The sequence below is a fragment of the Dendrobium catenatum genome, unplaced genomic scaffold (genome assembly GCF_001605985.2).
Source record: "Dendrobium catenatum unplaced genomic scaffold, ASM160598v2 original_scaffold_185271, whole genome shotgun sequence".
In the NCBI taxonomy this organism is placed as follows: domain Eukaryota; kingdom Viridiplantae; phylum Streptophyta; class Magnoliopsida; order Asparagales; family Orchidaceae; genus Dendrobium; species Dendrobium catenatum.
Window position 1 is genome coordinate 338,153 of NW_021503689.1, and position 25,172 is coordinate 363,324.

The following is a 25,172-nucleotide window of genomic DNA, read 5'->3' on the forward strand; positions in this document are numbered from 1 at the left end:
TAATTATTATTCCCCCCACCATCCGCTTTAAATATGCGGCGATAAAATTTCAATATTCAATATCAAACTCTGCTCATACTATACGCTGGATACTACATGTCCACTCGATGACTAGCCTTAATCAAAAGAGCTCTCTTGTTATTGGGATGGGTAATTAACTATAAGGGCTTGCACTTATAGGAAACCTGAACTTAGATCATAAAGTCTTCGTAAAACGAGGGCAAAATCTCTAGTTACCTCATATCTTAAACTTGTTAAAACTCTCCTCGCCGACACAAAAAGATATGGTTCAAGGAGAGGCTGGGTCACTAATTTTCGGAGCCCACAGGTAGGAAACAATGACATTTGAAGATTTCTAAAGTACTATACAAGAATTTTATTATTTTTAAAATCGATTCAACTTAGTTAAATATTTTTTAATCATCGAAAGACAATGAAAATTCTAGCAAATGCAAGACTCCCATAACTCTAAGGATAAAATTTTGAAGCATCGAAAGACCATGAAAGTCCTAGCGAATGCAAGACTTAGTTAAATATTTTTGAGGCATCATACTTATTTTGTCACAACCTTAGCAAGGGAATGCAACTTGTGTTGGTCTGAACAAGTGCATGCCCATTTGATTTAGAAGATCCAACACCCATGTACAATTTATAATTTGATATTGATGGCAGTGCAATTTTTATTGATTGAAATAAGTGTGTAGCAATTTAATTGGAATTAAATAAACCCATGGTTTAATATAGGTGGAAGATCTAATATGAATGCTATTTCATGCAAGGGGGCGTTATCAGACCCAAATCCAATAACTCGACGCTTCTACATCCTGTTGCTTTGGTTCTTAAATAAGAACCATCCATGAGAAATTACTGAATTTCTATGGATAAACAAAGAGGACAGCGGAGTTTTGGGTTAAACAATGTCAACAAGGGTTACCTAATCAAATATAAGGTTGGGATGGATCCTCACATGCATAACCATGAAGGCCGGTAGACCTATATTTCCTTAGTTTGAAGACTTTTATCTCATTGAAGCCAATGGCCATTGGCTGTGTGACTTCGTTTGGATGAAACAAAGAAAACTGAAAAAAGAAGGGCTTCTCATGGATGCTTAGCTATCTCAGGCGTCACTACCATCATCTCGTCAGAGTTAATGTGCAAGGAAGGAAGAGAAGTTGGACTGTAAGCTACAAGGTCTTGAGCTTGCTTAGATGCTCATCAACAGTCCACTCAAGATAATTGAATGGAAAGGAAGTGAACCTTGGCCTCTCCTACCCTCTTCGTTTTTAGTCCAACAAAAAGGATCGGGAGGAAGATGTCATTGTTATCGATTTCTCCTAGCAGAATGAATAGATTGCTTTCACAGCGAACACCACTGCTACTTTTTGGCCATTGACGTTCCTCTCTCCCGGGTTCAATTAAAAGCTCCTTTTATTCCTTTAAATCGAAGAAATTTATTTGACTAAATTGAATTGATTGATTCAATTTAATCAAGCGGAGCTGACTCAAGTTTAAAAATTGAGTCAACAACATGAAAAGCTCATTAGGAATATCTTGAAATCACATAAGCGTCTCCCCCTTAATTAAATATCTCCCCTATATTATGTAAAATTAAATAAAGCAATTAATATTAAAACAATAAGATCTACTCCTAAATCAGTACATATGTAAAGTAAATACCAACATACATATATTTCCTCTCTTTTGGCAACTTAAAAAAGAATGGCTAAATTTTTTGTAAAAATATTAGTAATTTGAAATCCCCAAGGCTCCAGTGCAGCATTTCCATCGCATGCACAACTACCATATTAACTGGCATCCTTATTAATTCAGTCACCTCCATAAATGATTCAAAGCAGTTGCTATTCTATTCCCATTTCACACAAGTGGAAGTCATGAGAGCCCCTCCACTTTTTAAAGTATAATTGTAGAAGAAAAGTGAAAGTTCCTTTCTTTCTTTTTTTTAAAGAACGGAGTTCACTTAGTGTATACCTAGTTGATGGGATCATGGGATCCTAACTAATCACCCCGTCTCCTCCTACATGAAATTAATTTTGAAGAATGGGATATAAACAACAACATCAAGCCTTTATCCCACTACATGGAGTTGGCTACATGAATCCTTTTTCTCCATTGTGTCCTATTAAAGGTCAAATTCTCGTTTAAATCTAATAAATAAAGGTCATTCCTAATATTTTCTAACCAAGTCTGTTTAGGTCTGCATCTACTTCTTTTAACATAAGTCAAATCTAATACCTCTACTCTCCTAGTAGGGTCATTAGAAGGCCGCCGTTTTATGTGACCAAACCATCTAAGGCGACTCTCTCTAATCTTATCTTCTACTGGAGCTACTCCAACCTTTTCACGTATATGCTCATTTCGTATCCTATCTCTAAGGGTAAAGCCACTCATCCACCTGAGCATCCTCATCTCTGCCACACTTAACTTAGTATTATGCTACTCTTTTAATGTCCAACATTCAGCACCATAAAGCATTGCAGGCCTCACTACCATCTTATAGAATTTTCCCTTAAGTTTGAGGGGTACTTTTCTATCACACAACAAACTCGATGCATTCCTCCACTTCAACCATCCAATTTGAATTCTGCTGATAATATCCACATCTATTTCACCATCACTCTAAATAATAGATCCAAGATATCTAAACGTGTACTCTTATTAATGACTTGATTGCCCAAAGTCACAATCCCCTCACTAGGTCTATTACTACTAAAATTACACTTCGTATATTCTGTTTTAGATCTATTCAAGAACTCTCCATAGCACTTCTCTTGGAACTTTATCATATGCTTTTTCTAAATCAATAAATATCATATGTAGATTCTCCTTATTTTCTCTATATTTCTCCATCAAACCTCTTAATAAATGTATGGCTTCCATAGTCGACCTACCCGGCATGAATCCAAATTGATTTTGAGAAACATTAGTATCACGCCGCAACTTATGCTCCATAACTCGCTCCCATAGTTTAAAGTATGGCATATTAACTTAATTCCATCTATAATTCGCACAATCTTATGCATCACCTTTATTCTTAAAAATAGGAATTAACACACTCATTCTCCACTCATCTGGCATCTTTTTAATTTTCAAAATAATATTAAAAAGTTTAGTAAGCCAAGAAATTCTTTTGTCTCCTAAGCATTTTCACACCTCTATTGGAGTACCATCAGGTCTAACAGATTTTTTACCCTTCATTTTCTTTAAAGCCTTTTTAACTTCGGTTTTACTAATATGCCGATAAAAACAGAAATCCTTATTTTCATTTAGAGTGCTAAGGTCACTATAGTCAATCTTATTTTCACAATTTTCATTAAAAATTTTAGCAAAATATCTCATCCACCTTGTTGAATATCATCTTCTAAGAAAAGTATTTTTTGATCTCATCCTTTCACTTGAACTAAATCCTTACTACTCCTATCTCTTTGTTTGACTAATTTATACATATATCTTTCTCCCTCCTTAGTATCTAATCTATTATATAAATCATTAAAAGCTAAGATCTTTGCATTGCATATTGCTTTCTTAGATGGCTTATGAGCCTCTTTATATCTTTTCTAATTATCATAATTTTTAAAATTAAACCAATTTTTATAATAAATCTTCTTTTTTTTAATCTTTTCTTGTACATTTGCGTTCCACCACCAACTATTTTTACTATTATGAGCATTTCCCTTTGATACTCCAAGCACATCTTTTGCAATATTCTTAATATCACTAGCCACTTTTTCCCACCTAACATTAGCATTCTCATACACAGATAAAATCTTAAGATCTAAAATCTTACTCTCAAAAATATTTTTGTTAATATTCTTAAAATTCCCCCATCTAATCCTAGAATATCGTTTTACTTTATTTTTTATTTTTTGCCAATTTATCTTAAAGTCCAAAATTAATGATCGATGTTGGGTACATAAATTTTTACTCGGAATAATTTTATAATCTTTGCAATATAAACAATCTAATTTTCTTATAAGAAAATAATCAATCTGGATTGTACTATATCCATTTTTATGAGTGATGAGATGCTCATTTCTTTTCTTAAAAAAGCTATTAGCAATTGAAAAATTATAAGCTAAACATAAATCTAATACGGTATTGCCACATTCATTTGTCGTTTCAAAATCATGGCCACCATGAATGTTTTTAAAATCATCTACCTCTCTACCAACATGTTCATTTAAATTTCCTCCAATAAAAACTCTTTCTTCTAGAGGAGTTTTTGTAATAATTCTTCTAAGTCATTCCAAAATTTTAATTTAGAACTCATATCCAAACCTAATTGAGGAGCATAAGCACTTATAATATTAACAATCTTATCATTAACAACAATTTTTAAAGCTATAATTCTATATCCAATCCTATTAATTTTTATAAACATTGTCCTTCAAACTCTTATCTATAATAACACCTACACCATTTCTAATACGACTCCTACCCGAATACCGAAGTTTAAATTTTAAACTATCAATTTCTTTAGCCTTCTTTCCAACCCATTTAGTTTTTTGAATGCACAAAATATTTATCTTTCTATGAATCATAATATCTATTAATTCCATTAATTTTCCTGTAAGGGAATCTATATTCCAAGTTCTTATTCTAATTTTAGTTTCATGGACTAGCGTCTTTGCCCACATCCGTCCTTGATATGGGAACCCTTGCCTATTTAACACTGCACCCGGGCGCCACTGCAGCGGCCCTTGCACACTTGTCAATGTATTCAGGTTATACAGTGCGTCACTTCCAGGGGACGCCCTAGCATTAACACAATTTCTTAAAGGATTCATGTCATTATTATTTGATAAGTTTTACGCTGGTTGACGACTATCTAACGCAACCCTCCACTTTTCTCATTCAGGACTTAGGACCAGGCATCTAAAAAATTGATACTCTCGATATACCCACTACAAAGTTCTCTCTTACTTTTCTAAGTATGTTAACCTAAGAATAAAAACTAAAAACTCAGCTCAAATTACATACCCAAATCCACGAAATCCCCTGTAATCTCTCCCGAAATTTTGCAGGAATCCCGCCGAGGTATTGTATAACGGCGTCGTTTACGTCGTCTCCCGAAAATCCCTCGTAGACCTCGATATTTGCTCTTCGATGGCTTTAAAATCCAACCAAACGAAGCCCTCCAACCTCCTGCTCCATACACGCGACCCTCCAGGCCGAAACCCAACCTCCAGTCCAACCTCGCTCACAGCCGATTCCAGTCCAGCAGAACCCGTCGACCCTGCTTGCGATCTCCCTCCGATCTCCTTGCCGAGCTCCTGTTGCATCGACGCCACCCTCCTCCTCACTCGTTGGCCTCCACCTCTATAAGCCGCAAATCCAAATCAAATCCTTACCCTATCCGACTCTTGCCCTAGACGTCTCCTACCCGGCGCCTCCACAGAGAGAGAGATAGAGAGAGATAGACACAGAGAGAGAGGGAAGAGAAACCAACTTACCTCCCCATTGTTGTTCGGCTTTGCTCCATCTCCGACGTTCCCCTTCCTTAGGATTGGAAGTCACGGCATTTTGAGTCGGAAGCAACAATAATAGTTATAGTTAAATATAATTAATTAAGGTTAATTATAATTAATTATTTTTAAGTTTTTTTAAATTTTAATTAATTATAATTAATTTAAGATAATTATAAATTAGTTGCCTCTAATTATAATTAATTAATATTAATATTAATTTGTTATGATTAATTTAGGTTAATTATAACTAATTATTATTAAATATAATTAATTATAATTACCTCTCTTACATCGGCATGCGTGTCGGGCCGGCAAACCACCTATGCACGCCTTTATTGAGCATGGTAAGAGGGAACACGGTGCGACACCTACGACGAGGTAGGCGAGTGACCTCTCGACCCACGTGTCACCAACCCCGCGAAGGTACGAATATTTCCAAAACTCAAAACCCTACTTCAATGTTCGTGGCGGACCGAAAAACCTCCCATGCACGCATTTATTGTGCGTGGTGGGATGGAGCCCCGGCGCGGCACCTACGACGAGGCGGGGTCACTCATAAGTATCCCCGAGCGGGGGGAAAGCAAACTGTCTTTTTAAACGAGTACCGTTAAAAATTGCTTTTTAAAAAAAATGCATTTTAAAAATCTCATGCACGCCTTTGTTGGCGTGGTGGATGAAAAAATAAAAAATACCGCCGCGGTGTCTCACAAATACCAACCGTGCATGTCTTTATTGACGTGGCGGGTAGGCGGCCTATTGGTTTTTCCCTTAATGGGGGAGACGCCGGAAGGTTGTCGAAATTTTGTCCAAAAAGGACATGCACTTAGAACAAATAGTGGATTTTATTTGGACATCAAATGAACTTAACTTGGGCATAATTTAAGTCAAAATCAAGCTTATATCAAAACTTAATCAAGTGATATTATAAGGAATGAGAACTTGATTCAAACTTGATCAATAATGAACTTGAAAGACAACGAAGCTCGAACTGAACTTGATTGAACTCATTTTGAACTCGAACCTGGACTCTACAAGACCACAGGGGATCTTGATTTGGACTTGAGCTTGGACAATAGAACAAATGACTATACTTGGGCTTGGACTCAAGCCAGAACTTGATATTGTACTTAAAGGAAATATGAATATAATAAAATCCTATGACATGATGTGATGTTCTTAATAGATAACACAACTTATTTGCAAAAATGAATTGATAAGAGCTCTGCCCTACACTATGGTCTCTTTTAGTGACAACAAAAGACCTACTACACATACAACGTTCCATTTACAAGCAACCATAAGAAACTTGTGAATGCTCATGGATGGCTTTAAGCGACAACGAGGATCAATGGACCCACATCCTTTATATATTTCTAAGCAATTCATAAACAAGTGCAAGTTGGAATGTGGTCCTCTCACAATCAATGCAAGTTGACATAAAGTATTAACAAATTCACTTACAAATCATATAGTGGCATAACAAAAGGCATAAGGTTTATACAATGGGTCACTTGTGAGTGATAATTAAGATATGCAATAAACACGATGGTGTTCATATTGTTGACTTCAACTTACAAGTCGGTGAACACATAACCTGCAAGTAGAAGACAACACACCTGTGGCATATGTGAAGTCCTACGAATTGTCGTAGGAGATCGGCCATACAAACAACATCTAGCCTACAAGTAGAAGGAAAAGTTTGTAATGACTATCAAAAAAATACAATCAATATCACTCATCTTATAATCTACATCAGCGTATAGATGAATATATCAACGTACCTACAATCAGAGCCATTCATTAGTTAACATGTATGAAGGAACTGGTGATGGATACAATTCACCTGGCAGTTTATGTTAACTAATGTTGCTATATCCTGGCAACATCGACTAGCTAGTGAAGGAAAGATGAGAATCCCTTACAAGTAGTTATGGGATACTTGTGATCATTCATGAATGATAATGGCATGTATCCGAATGAATATCAATCAACATCTCATGGTTAGCACTATTGCGAAGTTACATGTATGGAGTCTTGCTATCAAAGTCGGTCAACTTGCAAATACAATGATTCATCAAAGAAAGGTGATTTGGAATATTTGCAATGAGGACGAAGATGAATGCAAGAAGTTCGTCGTAAGTGCAATAACATATTTGCAAGTGATGATCGTTGGTAGACAATGAGTAGTATGGTATTCTAGAGCTGACAATGACTGATATAAAAGCATTTGCAACAGTCCTCATGTATATTGAAATGCATATGAAAGAATGCAATAATTCTCAGTCCACTTACATAGGGAAGACGGAGAATGAATGCAACAACTTCTTACAATCGAGCACCACTCAGTATCAAGTACATCGGTCTTATGCAAGCAGAGGCGGATAGTATAAAATAAATGCAAGTTCCTACTATAAGTGGTAGAAGCTCAACCATACACATAATATGCCACCTACAATAAGGGTATAAGGAGCCCAAGATAAGCACTGAGATGTCTTTACAGTTTGCAATAAGGCAGCGACAAACACACTGATTCTCTACCAGCAGAAGCAGAGGATGCATAACAAATACAAATGACTACAAACCTCTACAAGCTGTCGTAGAAAGCCCTTTAGATGTCTAAAATACCCCCACAAGTATACTGTAGTTTGTATACACATAGGTACACTAAAAAGGGTAAAAGCAATCTCGACCCGCATGGGCCCCAGCGAGCGTGTTATTGGTACACACGTGGCGTCTAGGGATGCAGCGTGGGTCGATAAGTGAATTCAAGTTCGAACCCGATCCTTCTTTACGGATCAATAGGAGTCGACAGGGTTCGAACCTTCAAACAAATACACGGTTGTTGTGACATGTGTATTTGTTTTAATGCATTCATATTAGGCCTTTAAAGCCTAAAATCAATAGAATTCACTAACAAAGGCATAAAGGCTACGAAACCCGATCCTCTGTCGGCAAACTAACATAGTTGACAAGGTTCAATCAACAAAGGGAAATGACCCCAAACACCCCAAAGATAGCCGTGTTAAATGTAAATCTCAACCGGAGGGGTCTATTCCGAATATTTTTAAATGTTATCCCAAATTCCACAAAAATTCAAAAAAATCTCAAAATCCCAAAATCCAAAAAAATCCATCAACCCTCCGCAACAGTTTGCCGAGGTGGATAAATCTAAAAATTACTTCAGCTCACAAAGAGCTAATGCTTGGTCGTGAATATCACCAGGGTCAATTCTCAAACAATCTCTTGCCAATAAGGACGTTGTACGTGTCCTCTAATCGGCGGTTTCGCCGCCAAATGGCACCGCAGGATAAACGATTATGACCCGGGGCCCTCTGAACCGAGTTATGGCCAGCGCCAATACGCTCCTTATTGGCATCAAATTCTTGATATATGAATCAATAAGATATGATCGATAGGGCACAAAGCCCTATGTTAGTTAATGTGGATTCAAATTTGTCCTCTTAGACAAACATTCATCCCAGGTCTACTAGGTACCTTTGGACGAAGCAACCCATGATTGCCGACAAGGATCCTTCTGTCAGGTTAGGTTGACTACCTCCTCTAAGTTAGTAGACTAGGGACCATGATAGTTCGGGACGACGAAACCATGGGATCTTGATCGGGTCTATCATCCATTCCCCCACCATCTGCTTTAAGTGCAAGATGGTGTAATTTTTATTTTAAATATCAATTACCAAACACCCAAATCCTTCAAATTTTTAAATTCAAATCCAATTCCCAAATTCTCCAACTATCTCAATACCTATGTTGCTACTATATGCCAGATAACACGTATTATCTACGTATCTGATCGACGACTAGCCTTAATCGAAAGTTCTCTCTCGTGATCGAGAGGAGTAATTAACTATAGGGGCTTGCGCCTATAGGAAACCAGAACTCAGATCATAAAGTCCTCGCAAAATGAGGGTGAAATCTCTGGTTAATGTCTTATCTACAAACCCATCTGTCTTCCAAAATTTACCTCGGAACTAATTCTGTTAAAACTCCCCTCGCCAAAAAAGAAAGCACATCAATGCGGGCGGAGGCCGGGGCCGAATTTTCGGAGCCCACAAGTATTATTTAATCATCGGGCTTCCATCATAGTAATCCTCAAACTAGTAGTATAAACACTCAGTCACTGTGATATGTCTGGGAAACTCTTATGCAATCCTGTCTTGGGCAATTAATAATGTGAGCATTGCTATATGCTTAGATAATTTTTTACCAACTTTGCAGATTTTTATGTAGCTTATGTTTTTCTAGCCAAGTGAAGTGAGCTCTTGTATAAAACTTATACCCTTCAGTTTGGCTCCTTATGTGGCTGGCCAAGAGAGAGAATTTTGAAAATTGGAGGCCACTTAATCTGTTTTTGAAATGGATGCCTTTAAGGTTTTAAAATTCTCCTATTATAATTGCAAAAATGTTAGTTTCTAGTCTTTCCTATCTAATATAACTCTTTAGAACAACCCTAAAATAAATAAATAAATTCAACACAAGATACAAGTATTAACCTAATCTCATTTTGTGATAAGGAGGGGATTAACCTTAGATAAAAAGGTGTCAGTTACATAATTATTGGACATGGATGCTGATTCTAGCCTCTTTTGTTATTTATGAATTCCATTTGAGAATTGCTTCTTTTCGTATTGTTGGTAGCCTCATGATTCCACAATACCCAAAGTAGATGAACCTGTTTCTTTGGTTGAGTAGAAAGTAATTAAATCAGAACTCAATCCCAAGTTGTCTATACGTTGGTTTGTGTCCCATTGTTGTGGAGAATTTCGGTGATCAATTGTTATTGCAGATAGGCTGATAACATCTCGCAATTACCTGGTATTAGTTTTCCTTTCATTAAAGACGACTTTAAAAGGAATGGAATTCTGTTTTTGAATGTGCTTTTAGTATGTTTTCCCATTTAATAATTTTTAAAATAGTGAAATATATTAGTACTAAAATGTCGCTTACTGTTCACTTGCACTTGCTTATATTCATTAAATTCCTTATGGACATTTACTTACACCACGTGCGTCCTAAGCCATTGCTAAAATGGTTCAAGTATCCATTCAACCCTTCATTGCTTTGTATCCTCTATTTTTTTCAAAAACTTTGCAAGCTTTTTGGCTGTACTAGCTTGCTGATGTGTTGGAATTACCAATTCCTGCATTGTTAAAGTTTCCAATTTGTTATTCATCGTTTCATGCAGGTGTGTTATTACTGGCAATGGTGGTGCGTCATATGCATATCTTGGGCGGCCATGGGGTCCATTTGGAAGGGTTGTTTTTGCGTATACCTGGATGGATGCGTGCATAAGACCTGTTGGATGGCACAACTGGGATAAGCCCGAGAATGAGAGAAGTTCCTGCTTTTATGAATACAGGTAATTTTGCTTTGAGGAAGGATAAGTTGGCTTAGATTTCATACCTCTAAATCTCATTACAAGTAAGTTAAATTTCTCGTGAAAGCTAGAATAAAATGAAAAACTGCATCTTGATGCTCCTTTCATTATTAATTAGCTCGAGTTGACAGATCTAATAACTTTGATTGTTGATCCATGCGGCTTTGCATCTAAACCTTAATGCTAATGTTGGAATTTGTTGTTTCCTTTTTTGTTATGGATTGCTTTGTTATGAGTGAGAAGCCTGGATTAATCATTCTGTTTTTTTCTCAACAAGTTATTTTGGTTGCATGCTTGTGTGTGCGTGACCGTGCCTTACCACAATCATTCATGCATATATAATGCAATGCGAGTTCGTTTGGTTTTTGGTTACAAGTCTATTTTGTGTTCGTCTTTAGTTGTTAAATATGTCCATTTAGTTTTTAAATATTTTAGACATTTTTTATGTGTAGTAGAGGACGTAGTAGGCAAGTATTTGACAGCTAAGAAGCATTCCTTTCTAGTCATAATATGTTTTAAAAATCCTGGAAGTGGAAAACGACACTCAAAACTATGTAGAATTAATATAATTAGAAATATGTGCCCTCATATATCTAGTAGACCAAGCAAGTTATACCTACTCGATTAGCAAAAGAATGAGATACTTAAAGAAATCATGCTTTTTTTTTTTTATAAACATCTAGATGATGCATTGAGATAATTTCCACATGGACAATATCATTACGTAGAGCCTCAATACAAACAAAACAACCATGGCTTCCTTTGATTGACATTTCATCAAACACCTAGTGTCATAGTGTGTAATATTCATAAGAATACATAAGACGAATTAACAACAAAATCATGATTTACACATACTTAATTGAACTCATTCAAACAATGTACACAATGTTCCTCATGATTCATGCTATAATCATCTCAAAAGAAATAATTAACAACTAAACTACCAAAATATCAACCATAGGGAAGAGGAAAAGAAAACAATGGAAGAAGAACAAGGAAAGTAGAAAGAAGATGTATGAATAGAATGAAAGAATAATAGAGAATGAAAAGAAGAATGAGAAGAGAGGTAAGGAGAAGAAATCATTGCCAAAGGAGAAAGGGGTCGTCGGCTAGGGCTGAGTGACGACGTCAAAGGAGCTTGGCTTTGCGAATGGCGTCTGCAGCTTCGGCTACTGGAGTTCGCGAAGGAGAGATGGAGAGCGGAGAGGCTTCGCCTCCGCTTGGGGGCTTCACAAACAAGGAGGAAAACATAGGGGAGTTCGGCTCCTCCTGGTTGTGCGAACAAGAGAAGGGTGGAGAGGGGGAGAAACTCTTGTAGCTGTCCCAATGCTTGGAGAGAGCCGAATGGAGAGAGACCAAGAGGCTTCGGCTTTTAGCATTGGGACGGATGGGGTAGACTCCACGAGGGAGAAATCGTGAGAACCAAATAGGCGAAGCATCACAACCACAACCCAAACTTCACCTCTAATCGAGGATATTGCATGCACACCATCAATGAAAGGCGAGAAATTGCCTGAAAAATAAAATTAAGCCATCTTTAAAGAAATTAACCTGATTTGAGTCAATTTTGGGTTCAAATTGAACTCAATTTGACGCAAATCAAGCGATTCAAATTTGATTTGATTTTATTAAATTAATTTGGTAGAATCGAACCCAAATTGATGTTAATTTGGATCGAATTGCATTCAAAGAGGCTTATGGGCGTTAATCGAGTTTAATCAAACTTTATCGGGTCAAATTCGACTCAACTCGAGTCTCCTCAAACACAAATTTGGCTCGACGAGGCTTAATTAAATTAATCGAATAGACTTGAGGGAAAACATGCGAAAAATGAGGTCAACATTTCCATTGAACTTTAACTACGGGGATTTGCCTATTCCTTAATTGTTTTAATTGTTTCATATTATAAACACATTCATGTTCTTCCTTATAAGTCAAATCAAGTCATACTTCACTTCATCTTTAGGAGTTCTTTGTTTTAGATCAGAAACTCATTTCCTCAATATGGATACATGGAATGCATTATGCATGTCAAACATAAGATTAAGCAGCAGCATTTTGTAAGCAGATTTCTCAATTCTACCAATCACTTCAAAAGATTGAATATACATTGGACTCAACTTTCTTTCTTTAGCAAATCTATTTACGCCCTTCAAAGGACCTACTTTTAGAAAAATAAAATCACACATTGGAAATTCATCCGCCCGACGGATCATAATTTGTTTTTTTTTTTTCTATTTTGAGCTACCATAAATCAATTTGTTTCTGATCAACCTATTCTTCTCAGTGTCATCATCCAACCACTCAAGACTCAATAACCTCCTCTCACCCACTTCTATCTAAGACAAAAGTATTCTACACTTCCTACCGTACGATGCTTCATATGGAGTCATACCAATGCTTTATTGAAAATTATTATTATAGGTAATTTCAATTAAAAGCATGTGATTTTTGTAGCTTCCTCCAAAATCTAATATATATAATCTCAATAAATCTTCAAGTAGCTAATTAGTCCTCTCATATTGATCATTATTTTGCAGGTGAAAAGTTATGCTAAAATTCAACTTGGTTCCTAAGCCTTCCTAAATGCCTCTTCACTATCGATAAGTGCACATGCCATCACAATCAGAAATGATACCCTTAGGTATTTCATATTTTCATGCAATCTGATAATTTCGCACACATAGAACTGTGCCAACTTATACACTTAATCAGTCTGTCTTATTAAAAGAAAGTGCATTGACTTCGTCAACTGATCAACTACTACCAATGTTATATCATGGCCTTGCCTCGATCTTTGGAATCCCATTGCAAAATCCACGTAACATCTTCTCATTTTCATTTTAGAATAGACATGCTGCAATAAACTACTTGGTCTCTGATGATCAGTTTTCAGCTAGTAGGTCCACATTTTGAAACAAATTCAACCATACCACACTTCAACCCAGGCCACTAAAATATCAGTTTCGGATCATGATACGTCTTACTACTCTCTAGGTAAATCGCATATCTAGAATAATGTGTTTCATGCAAAATTTCTTTTCTTAGACCACCACTAGTAGGAATCCACAGTCGACGTCTACAAATCAACACACCACGGGCATTTACTTACAATTCAGTTCTCTTTCCAAACTTAATTGGATCAACTAATATCACATAATCATCTAGTCGTTGAGCCTCCGAAGGAAGGCTGAACGATCATTTGAAAAATAACTCTTAATTTGCATCAAATGAACCATGAACTTCTAATTCCAACTTTTCCATTTCTTGAATCAAAACTTTCTCAAAAGTGATCATATAAGTTATCCTTCCCATTGACTACCATCTTAGAGCATCAATCACCACATTTGTATTACCAGGCTGGTAAATAATTTTAAGATAATTCTTCTCATACAGTTTCAACTACCTGGAAGCATACACTATAAACACATCCCAAATCTTATAGAGAAGCATCACTAAATACTTGAAAACCATCGATGCCAGATGTTGATGATACCAAATAATCATTCAACTATTGAAAATTGGCCTCACTCTGGCATTTAATTAAAATATAGCTTTTTGAGTCAATATCGTCAAAGGGATTTTAATATGTGAAAAACCTCTAACAAACTTCCTATAATGACCTAGAAACATTACGGAGCCAAAATACGCATTTCAAAAATTTAGCATGCAACCTCAAATGAATTGCTTAATCCTCCTTTGTCCTCTAATACACTAAGATGTCATCAATAAAAATAATAAGGAACTCATCCAAATATGCCCTAAACACTTGGTTTATCAGATCCATGAAAACTACTAGCACATTTGTTACCTTAAAAGGTATAACTAAAAACTCATAGTTACAATAATGAATGTTGGAAGTTGTCTTTGCCATATCTCTCACTTTCACTCTCAATTATTGATATCCATATCTCAAGTCTATCTTTGAAAATATTGATGCACCTTCCAAATGGTCAAACTAATCATTAATTTGAGGCAATGGATGTTTGTTCTTGATGATGAACTTATTTAATTCTCGATAATCAATACAAATATGTATCAGGCCATTTTTTCTTTCTCACAAATAATATGCAACAACATGATAATTATAAAAATTATTTTAAAATGAAAAATATGAAATTTTTAACTAGAGTGCTGCAGCACTGTGTTTTAGAGTGCAACATTACAGGCTCTATTATATAGTAATTTTGGATTCAACATTCAATGCAACTACGCCATGAACTGGCATGTGATGCTATGCCATGAATGGCATGCGGTGTTTAAAGATAAAAAATTTTTAAACAAGAATTTTATGGATTTTAAAATCAAAATTTTAGTCAATATTTTGATGATTTTCAAAAGAAAAGAAACTGTTAGTTTTATAAAAAAATTCTCAAATAAAAAACATTTGAGATGTAATTAACCCCTAAGCCCCTATGTGGCATCTGTACTTAGAATAAAATAAACCCTATTCATCCAAATATTGAATGGGGGAAAATTTATGTTAAAAATATAAATTATAAATTTTGTTATTGAGTCCATAACATAATGATATGTTTATCATTCAAGATAATATATCATACTTCTTATGTCATGCTCGATCACAAAATATGCAATCTGTTGAGTATGATATAATTTCTTTAACAGATAGATGCAACTGATATAAAATTGATTAAACTAGTGTTTACACTCATACAACATAGCATAGCCTTCCTGTTGATTAATCGCCTTTTTTCTCAATTTTCAATAGCTTGATAGATCTATTTTGGCTTTATTGGTTATTTTGGTTTTACTGTTGATTGATATGGATTGAAATTGGAGCATATATATTAATTATTTTGCATTGTATTGAATGCATTGATAAGTTTTGATTACTTGTTAGGTTTTGTAAACTCATTATGTGATTTTTATATGATTTTAAGTAAAGATAAAGAGCCTACAATATAAGACCAGACAGAGATGCTAGTTTAGTTCTATGTTTAGCTTTTTAATTTTACGTAAGTTTTTTTTTGTATCCTATGATGACTATTGTATATATGCATTTGAGTTTTTAAGCTTCAAACAAAATATAAATCTTGACAGTAGCAATGTAATTATTTTTTGTTTATTTATTTTCTTTAATACAATTAATCAGCTTTGGATGTCAAATAAATTTGGTTGTATATGTATCTTTTGTTAGAATCAGTGAAAAGAGAATTTTGAAGTGTCTGACAAATATGACTGATATGATTTTATTTTATTTTATTATAATATTTTATTGTTTACAAGTTTACCTTTCCAATGTGATTTCAGAATTGACTTTGCTATGATTTATATTCGACGTAGATTATTAACTTTCAATCTAGTTTGATTTGGTATATTATAGATTTTATTTTATTTTGAGAATGCTCTCTCAGACTAACTGATATAGAAATGTTGATGACGATATTTTTCGAAGGTGGGAAGATTGTCTCAGCCTAATAACCATGAAAATTATTTTAAAATGAAAAATATAAAATTTCTAAAATTTTGAACTAGAGCGCAGTGGTGCTAAAAATTGCTGTCGTGGCATTGAAGTTTCTGTTGTATAGTAATTCTGGATTCAGCATATAGTGTAGCAATGATGCGATGTTTGAGCGTCGCGTCGCTAAGCCACATATAATATTTATATATATATTAAATCATAAACCTAAAGCACTACGTCATTTCCTCCCCATTCGCATGGCTTGTCGTTGATGAGAGGGAAATGGAGAGGAATAGGAGAGGGAAGAGAGAGCTGTGTTTTGGTTATTTTCGTCCATTGCTTTAGTTGAAAAAAGTCTTTTGATTGTGGCATGTAACCTAAAGCCTATTTTTATTTTCCATTATTTCATATTTGCTTATTTAATTTCTCCTAAAAAAGGAGAAAATTATATTTTCTCATGATTTACTGCACTTTCATCATGTAATTTTTTATATATGATTGATATGAACATTTTGACTGTAATATAATTGAATTTCACCAAGTAAAATAAAAATTGTGAATTTTTGAAGTTATTTTTAGTTTACAGATTTTCTTGTATTTCACATATTAAAGAAATCTTGATACCATTGGTTCAAGATAAAAGTGACATTTGCATGTAAGTAAGGGAGACTGACTATTAAAATTATAACTAATACGAGTTAGCTTTTAAAACATAATATCTGGCACAGGTGGGTGGGCCGACGAGCTTTTCTAAAATAAAAGGTTTGTGGTCATATGATGTAATCATGTGATGTGATCATAATTATAGCCTACAATTGATTGACTGAATTGCGCTGACGGGTAGAGGTAATGACACTTAAATAATTATTGAAAGCTACTTATGAATTGATTTAAGATAATGAATAATGATAATGAGATAAAGATCGATGACTAACTAGTCAACAGTTAAATAAATTAAAGATTGATTATCAACTAGGAGACAATTGGGGTGGAGGATGAAAACACTATATTAAAGCTGGATGTCATGTCTTACTCTTCATAATTACATTCATGATTGTATTGACATGATAGCATATGAATTATTTGATAAATGCAACTAATATTGAATTGACTGACCTAGCATTGATATTGATAAAACATAGCATCGCCTACTCGTTGATTGATCGCCCTTTTTTTATTGATTTTCTTATAACTTGATAGATTTTTTTGGCTTATTGATCATATTGGTTTTACTGTTTATTCATATGGATTGAAATTGGAGCATATATATGGATTGAATTGACTGGTTAGCATCATTTTAGTTTTTAAAATAATATTAAAAAGTCTAGTAAGCCAAAAAATGTTTTCATCTCTTAAGTATTTACATACCTCTATTGGAATATCGTCATGTCTAATAGTTTTTTCACATTTCACTTTCTTTAAAGTCTCTCTAACTTTAGTTTTACTAATACGAATATAAAAATAAAATAAAAATTTTATTTAGGGTACAAAGGTCAATAAAGTCAATCGTATTCTTATAATCTTCATTGAAAAGCTTATTGAAGTGTCTCATCCGCCTATTTTGAATATCATCTTCTAATAAGTCATTTTTTATCTTTATTATTAATGCACTTCACTTGAATTGAATTTGTACTACTATTTCTTAGTTTTGCTTACTTATACATATATAAATTATTAAAAGCTAAATTATTTAAATTGTATAGTGCTTTCTTAGACCTCTTTCGGGCCCCTCTATATCTTTATTAATTTTATGAGTTTTTACGTTTAAATTAATTTTTATAACAAAATTTATTATTTTTTAACTTTTTTTGCCTATTTGATTCCATTATTAATTATATTTATTATTAGAAGTTTTCCTTTTAATACTCTAAGCACATACTTTTTAACTTTTTTAATATCACTAATTTCTTTTTATTACATAGCATTAAACCTTTCATGCACAATCAAAATTTTAAGATTTTAAATCTTACTCTTCAAAATATTTTTTTAGTACTCTTTAAATGTTCTCATATAATCATAGGATAAAATTCATTTTGGACATTGGCTAAATTTGATTTTTTTGAATCCATGAAAGTCTTGTTTAAAAGGTTTTGGCCTTTAGGAAGTTCAAGGAAAAAGGGATCAACTTGGAAAATAGATTTCTTAGAATGAGGGCCAAAGGAAAGAGGTGTAGGAGTACTTGATTCTGAGGGGAACTCAGAGGTACTCAAACTATCCTATGTTAGGCTTTACATTTTAAAAATCTAATTTTTATTTAAGTTGATATTTTTATTAGAAGTTTGAGGCTTACATTCTAACAACACATGTTGGAGGAACTGCTTGGAAGGTGAGGGCTTATACGGTAATTGGAATCAACCATCATCTCGAATCTTAAAACTATGGTGAGGACTACCGAGAGGTAGTGTCTCGAACTTAAGTATAAAGGAATGCAGATGGATTTACAAACTACACCTCACACGAGGCATAGCCAGCCCGACTTCTAGATTTATTATCCTGTCTGGAGAGGACTACCAGCTACATTCTCCTAATCGCTTTTAAAATCATGTATTTCGATCTCAATGCATATGAAGAGTGAAAGGTTGTTTTATTTAGAAAGCAGGGCTTATAGTTTGGCTTTGAAGCCAAGATGCCTATACATGTACGGTATGCAGAATGCAGACTCATAAAGAGAACAGATTTTTATTATCTAATCCTTAAGTGAGGGGTTCTCTACATGAGACACACTTTTGATTATGCATTATTGTTTTAAATTTGAAAAGCTTGGCTCCTTAAAAGTGAGCAATGCAATTCTTTTATTAAAAGGTAGAAAACTTATTTTTATCCTAAGAGTCTATCGCATCAAACAGTCCAAGTCACACCCAAGCAAAAGCAAGGAAATAAATCTAGGAAAAATGTATGATTTTCTATTTCACAATCAGGTAAACAATCAAAACATGCTTGTATACATATATTAAATGCAATGAATGTAAATAGAGTCCAAATTATTACAACTAAATTTGGCAGCTGAGTTGTCTGCCATTATACAACACAGTCAAATTTACAGACTCTACGTGTGATGGGTTTCTTCAAGCTCTTGACTTCTGAATGGACATAGGGCTTCACCTTTGGTAGGTACATTCTTCTTGTACACTTCTTTCTTTTTGCTCCAAACCCCCACAAGTTTTACATTCTACTTCTATTAAATATATTTATAAAATATAAAAGAATCAAACCTGTAATAGATTAGAAGCAGTTTATATAATAAAGCATCACATACAAAATTTTGTTTAGCACTTAGAGTGTCAAACACCTACTTCCACCCTATTGGCCACATCCTTTGGGTGGTTTCAAGCAGCACTTGTCATGCAAGCAATTTATTATTTATGAGCACCCCTCTTTTAGATATGGCCACATGCAAGAAGAACATGTATATTTCTACACTATCTACTTAAGAGCAATTGCTCACAACACAGACAATCCAAGGGCAATCACACAAAATCATCAATCACATACGCACAAAAAAAAATCCTAGTCTTAGCATGCCTATGGGCTGTGCACCTAAGTATGTGAGGCCTGTATGGCATGTCACAGTAAGGGTATTTGGTTTTATTTTATTCAAATATAGTTTAACTTTAAGTTGTTTGTGGCTTAAAGATTTTATTTAATTTTTAAATGTTTCATATTTATAAGGGTTATGAAGAACCATAAAGTAACCACTTCTTACTTTTGGGCAAGCCTGTTACTTATGAATCAAGATGCAATGATGTAGGCATCCCACCTTTTGGGGAAGAAGATTGATCATTGTATCAAAAGGAACCTAAGTGATTTTTTTAAATATTTTGGAGTTTTTTTAGTGTTTAGATAAGATAAGTGTATATCTAATAGGGTAAGATAGAAATGCCTAAGGGGTTTCACTTAGGACTTTGTGAAATTCATCCAATAGAGTAGGATAAACTTCAACATAAAGGACAACTCCTAAGGGACATCTATGTATTTAGCACTTTAAATGTTATAGGAGAGATCACTTGATTTGGTTAAATGAAAATGTTTACTTAGATTTTGGGTTAAATATATAGTTTTTGGGCTACATGTTAAGAATTCTCCTTAGCTTTTAGAGCTAAGAAGAGAAAGTATGAATCCAACATTTAGCTTTTGGGCTAAATGTTAGAGAACTCCCTCTAACCTTTGGAGCTAAAGAGAGGGGAAATCTCCTACAATTTTGGAGTTTGAGGAGAAAAGATGGATCAACTATTAATTTTGGCTCAATAGATGAGAAAGATTTATAACTTTGGGGTTACAAATCAATAGGGATTATAATTAAACTTTAATGTCCAATGATGAGCATTTAGTTTGCTAGATTTAGATTAAGCAAACATAAGAGAATGATATATAGATTTGTGCTAAACATCAAGATTCTCTTGAACTTTTGAATATCCAAAGAGATGAATTCATTCACCAAATTTGGGTTAGGAGAATGAAATAAAGCTAGGATTTTGACTCATTTGCTTAACATGGAATTATTTGTTGAGTTTGGTTCAACAAATAAATGATTTAGATTAAACTATTTGATGATTTTGATTCAACAAATAGGTGATTTGTCATAGGTTTAATTCACTCAATATGGGTTGAATGAATGAGATTTTCATACAACTTTTGGGTTGTAGGAAGGGAGAATTTCTCTACACTTTTGACTTGTAGGAAAGAATGGAGAGATGCAATTTAGAGATTTCAAATCAATGAAAGTTCTTTGGACATTTGTTGTCCAAAGAATGGAATGCATTATCCTAGTTCAGGTTTAGGAGAATGGTGGGATTTTCTACAACTTTTTGGGTTGGAGTGAGGGAAGGAACATGCAACTTGTGGGTTACAAATTCATGAATGTTTCTTGAACATTTGATGTTCAAAGAGAAATATATGCATTCTCCTAATTTGGGTTTGGGAGAATGGAAGGAGACTTGAATGTTCTCCTATAATCTTGATTTATAGAAGATGGTGAAGAAAATGCAACTTATAAGGTCGCAATTTATAGAAATCCCTTGAAAATTTGGTGCTCAAAAGGAGATGTTTACTTGCCTAATATGTAACTAAGCAAAAGAAAGGAAAGAGCTCAAGGTTTGATCTCAAGCTCAAGTGTTTTATAAAATGTTGTATTTAGGATTTGGAGGAAATCCACAATACAAAACATGAGGATTAAATATTCTCCTATAGTTTTAAGTTGTAGGAGAAGAGGAATTAGGATTTGAATCCTAAGACTAAGAGATCATTCATTGGTTTTGCATTCCAACGAATAAGTAATTTGATAAACTCCCTACAACTTTGGGGCTGAAGGAATGATATGTAACATTGTAATTTGAGAGTTACAAAACTTCATGAATATTCTTTGAATATTTGGTATTCAAAGAGATAGGATCATTCACCTAGTTGAAGTCAAGTGAATGGAGATAGATACTCATTTGTTGATTTTGTGACTTAACAAATGAAAAAGGTAGCTTAGGATTTGGCCCTGAGCTTCAAATGATTCATGCAATGATATATTTGGAGACTTGAGAGATCCCAAATAATCATGCATGAAAGAGGGAGATTATTTGTTGATTTTGTCTCAACATACAAAAGGTGGATGATTTAGAATTCGTTTCTAAGGTCTAACAACCATGTAATGATATTGGTTGGAGCCTTTAGAAGCTCCAAATTATCATACATGAAAGGATATGTGTTTGTTTCTTATGTTCCAACAAATAACATGTTGAAGAACTTAAAATTTGGTTCTAAACTTCAACAATTCATGGAATGACATTGCTTAGTACCTTTGGAGGTTTCAAAATGTCTCACACATGGAGGAAGGATTGTTTTAACTTGTTGATTTTGTACCAACAAGCAAGAAAACATGAACTTAGGATTGTCATCCTAAGGTTATAAGGGTTATGCAATAAAGCATTTGGAACTTTGAGGAAATTCCAAACACCATGTGTGAATGAGGTAGTTGTTTGTTAATTTTGTCTTAACAAACAAAGGATAGAAGAACTTGGGATTTGGTTCCAAGTTCAAGGTCTCTTGGCATGCGTTTAGTATTTTAGGAAAATCCAAGTTAACATATACAAGGAGGAATATATGATTGTTCATTGATTTTGTCTCAACAAACAAGAAACTAGTGACTTAGAATTTATTTCTAAATTCCAAGAATCATGTAATATGGCACTTGGAGCCTTGAGGCTCCACTTGCAATGCATGAGGGAGGAGAAACATGATCACTTGTTGATTTTTGTCTCAACGAATATGATAGAATGTACCTAGGATTTTGACCCTAAGGCTATAAGATTCATGCAACAAGATAATTGGAGCCTTGAGGGGGGCTCCAAATATCATGTGTGATGGAGAATTGCATAGGAAAGAGAGTTCCCTATAGTTTGAATGAATGTTTTTGATTCATTTGGAGGGAATAATTCACTCCTATGATTTCTAGGAGACTTGGAAGACAACCTTTGGCGTTATCTAAGGGAACCTAGAGGCATGTAAGTAAATCACCACTTGAATGCTTATGGATAGGCCTTAAAGACCACTTTGCTATGATCTAAGAAAAACCTAGGAATGAGTGCATTTGATTTGAAAATTTACTTGATTTGGCTCTCCAAATTCGGAGAGACTTCAAAGATGATTTCATTTAATCAATTCGTTATGTGATTTAAAACATAAACCATAAATGTTTAATTATGAAAGACCCCACCACTTCATAAAATAATTGAAACACATATTTGAACATCTAACAAATTTGGGGAAGATCACAAGTAGCGTGGCAATGCAAACCTTCTACATGCATGTGTTAATTTTGTCATAACATATAAATATAGATGTCAAGCAACTTATGTAACATTTATAAAAGATTTATACACCTCGACGTTCGATTTTGAATCAAATGTAATCACATATCCTATGGTTTAGTTGTAGGTGAAGGCGTTGGAAAACAACATGTGCTATTTCATGCATTTGGAGGGCGTTGGATACCAATCCAACAACCCTATGCACATCGCCATTTCCTTTTGGCTCTCACATGAGAGCAACTTGGCAAAAATCATCGGATTTCCCCAAGTTTACAAAGAGGACAGCGAGCATGGGATTTTTGGGAAGCATAAATTTAAATTTCTAAGGGATCTATGATTTGGGGATGTCAACCACACATCAAATGGCCTTGGGGGACCCTAGGTCTCACTAAGTTTTCAAAGATTTTACCTCGCCGGGTTGTCACGGCGCAAGCCACAATCCACTCGCCTAGTCAAGGCAAGAAATTGTGTTGTCCAAGCTCCCAGCATTGTCTAAGCCACTATCCAAGCTCCAAGGTTGCTGTCCAAGCCGCCCCGGAAGTCGCCGCTGCTGTCCAAGTCGCTCTGGAAGCCTTCTTTGCTGTCCAAGGCGCTCCAAAGTCTCCCAAGCACTGTTTGGAAGCTTCCAACAGCCTCCATCCTGCTGTCCTCAATGTCCCCAACGTCGCCGCTGCTGTCCAAGGCGTTTTGAAGGGTGAATTTGCTGTCCAAACTGCACTGGACAGCAGTTTTCGCTGTTTGAGTGCTTACGGAGGTCGTCGCTTGCTGTCCAAACGTTCCAAACAGCTGATTCTACTGTTTGAAAGCCTCCGGATGCTGATTTTGTCGTCAAGAGGTCGCCGGAGTTGAAATGAGGAGGAGAAGAAGTCTCTACAGCAAACAAAAGGCCTCCGGGATGATGTGTAACTGCTGTTTGGATATTTTCGGAGGCTGACTTTGGTGTCCAAAGTGCTCTAACCCACTGATTTTGCTATCTCGAGTTCACCGGAGTTGATTTGGAGGGGAGAAGCCTTCCACCTCCCCTTGACTGCAGCAGGAAGGATCTACACAAGGCTTTATTCTCAGTTTATGAGAAGAAACCTGCTTGAATAGCCCCTACTCCTCTTCTCACTTCCCGGTTGAAAGGCAAGCTCGGAAATAATAAATTTAGTTTAAATCCCGTCAAATACAAGAAATTATATTTAAAAAAATTCATAAAATACTTAAGATGCACGTGTCGGACATGCGTGTCCAATTTGTATTTAATATTTTTTAATCGGACACGTTTTTTGCGTGTCCGACACGTATCGGAGGAGTGTCGGGAGAGTGTCGTGTCGGATACGGTGTCGGTCACTGCACGCCTCTTTGAGGAGAAGTGTCAGTGCATCATAGGTCTAGGTATAAGGGAATACCGTCGGTGCGAGCTTGGCCGGCTGCAGAACACGTAGGAAGAAGCCCTAGCCGACATTCTCTCTCACTTTACCTGGGACGATCGAACCGCACGCAAGGAGCAAGCAAAAGGATCGGGACCTGGATGGGGTTGGGCGCACGAAGCATGCGGAAGCCTTCCGCATCCGCCTCTCTCCTTCTCACGCTCTCTTCTTTTTGTTCGCCTGGGAAGGACGAACCCAAGGAAATAAAAATGGGAGAGCCCCTTTTGCTCTCCCCCTCCCTACCATCCTCTTGGAGACCACACAAGCAAGCCCTACCGCCCACAATGCCCAATCGGGCTTCCTCAATGTGCGAAACAAAGCATTAAGCGTGAAATTGGGTGGGATTTTACAAAAAATCTGAACCCATGATTTGGAAATTTGATTTGAAAAAAATAATAATTTAGCCTCAATTGATCAATTAGGGCAGAAATTGAGCCCGAATCAGACTTGACTCAAACCGATTTGGGTCGGTTTGGGTCCAACCAAGTTAATTTCATGAAATTAAACTTGAATCGATGTCGAATTGCATCGAATTGAGCTCGACGACGCTCGATGGGATTCGATTTGGATTGGTTTGATTTTAATTAAATTTAATTTAATTTAATTGGGGTTTATTTTGGGCCGATTTTTGTTTTACGACGTTCGATCGAGGTTGGTTTT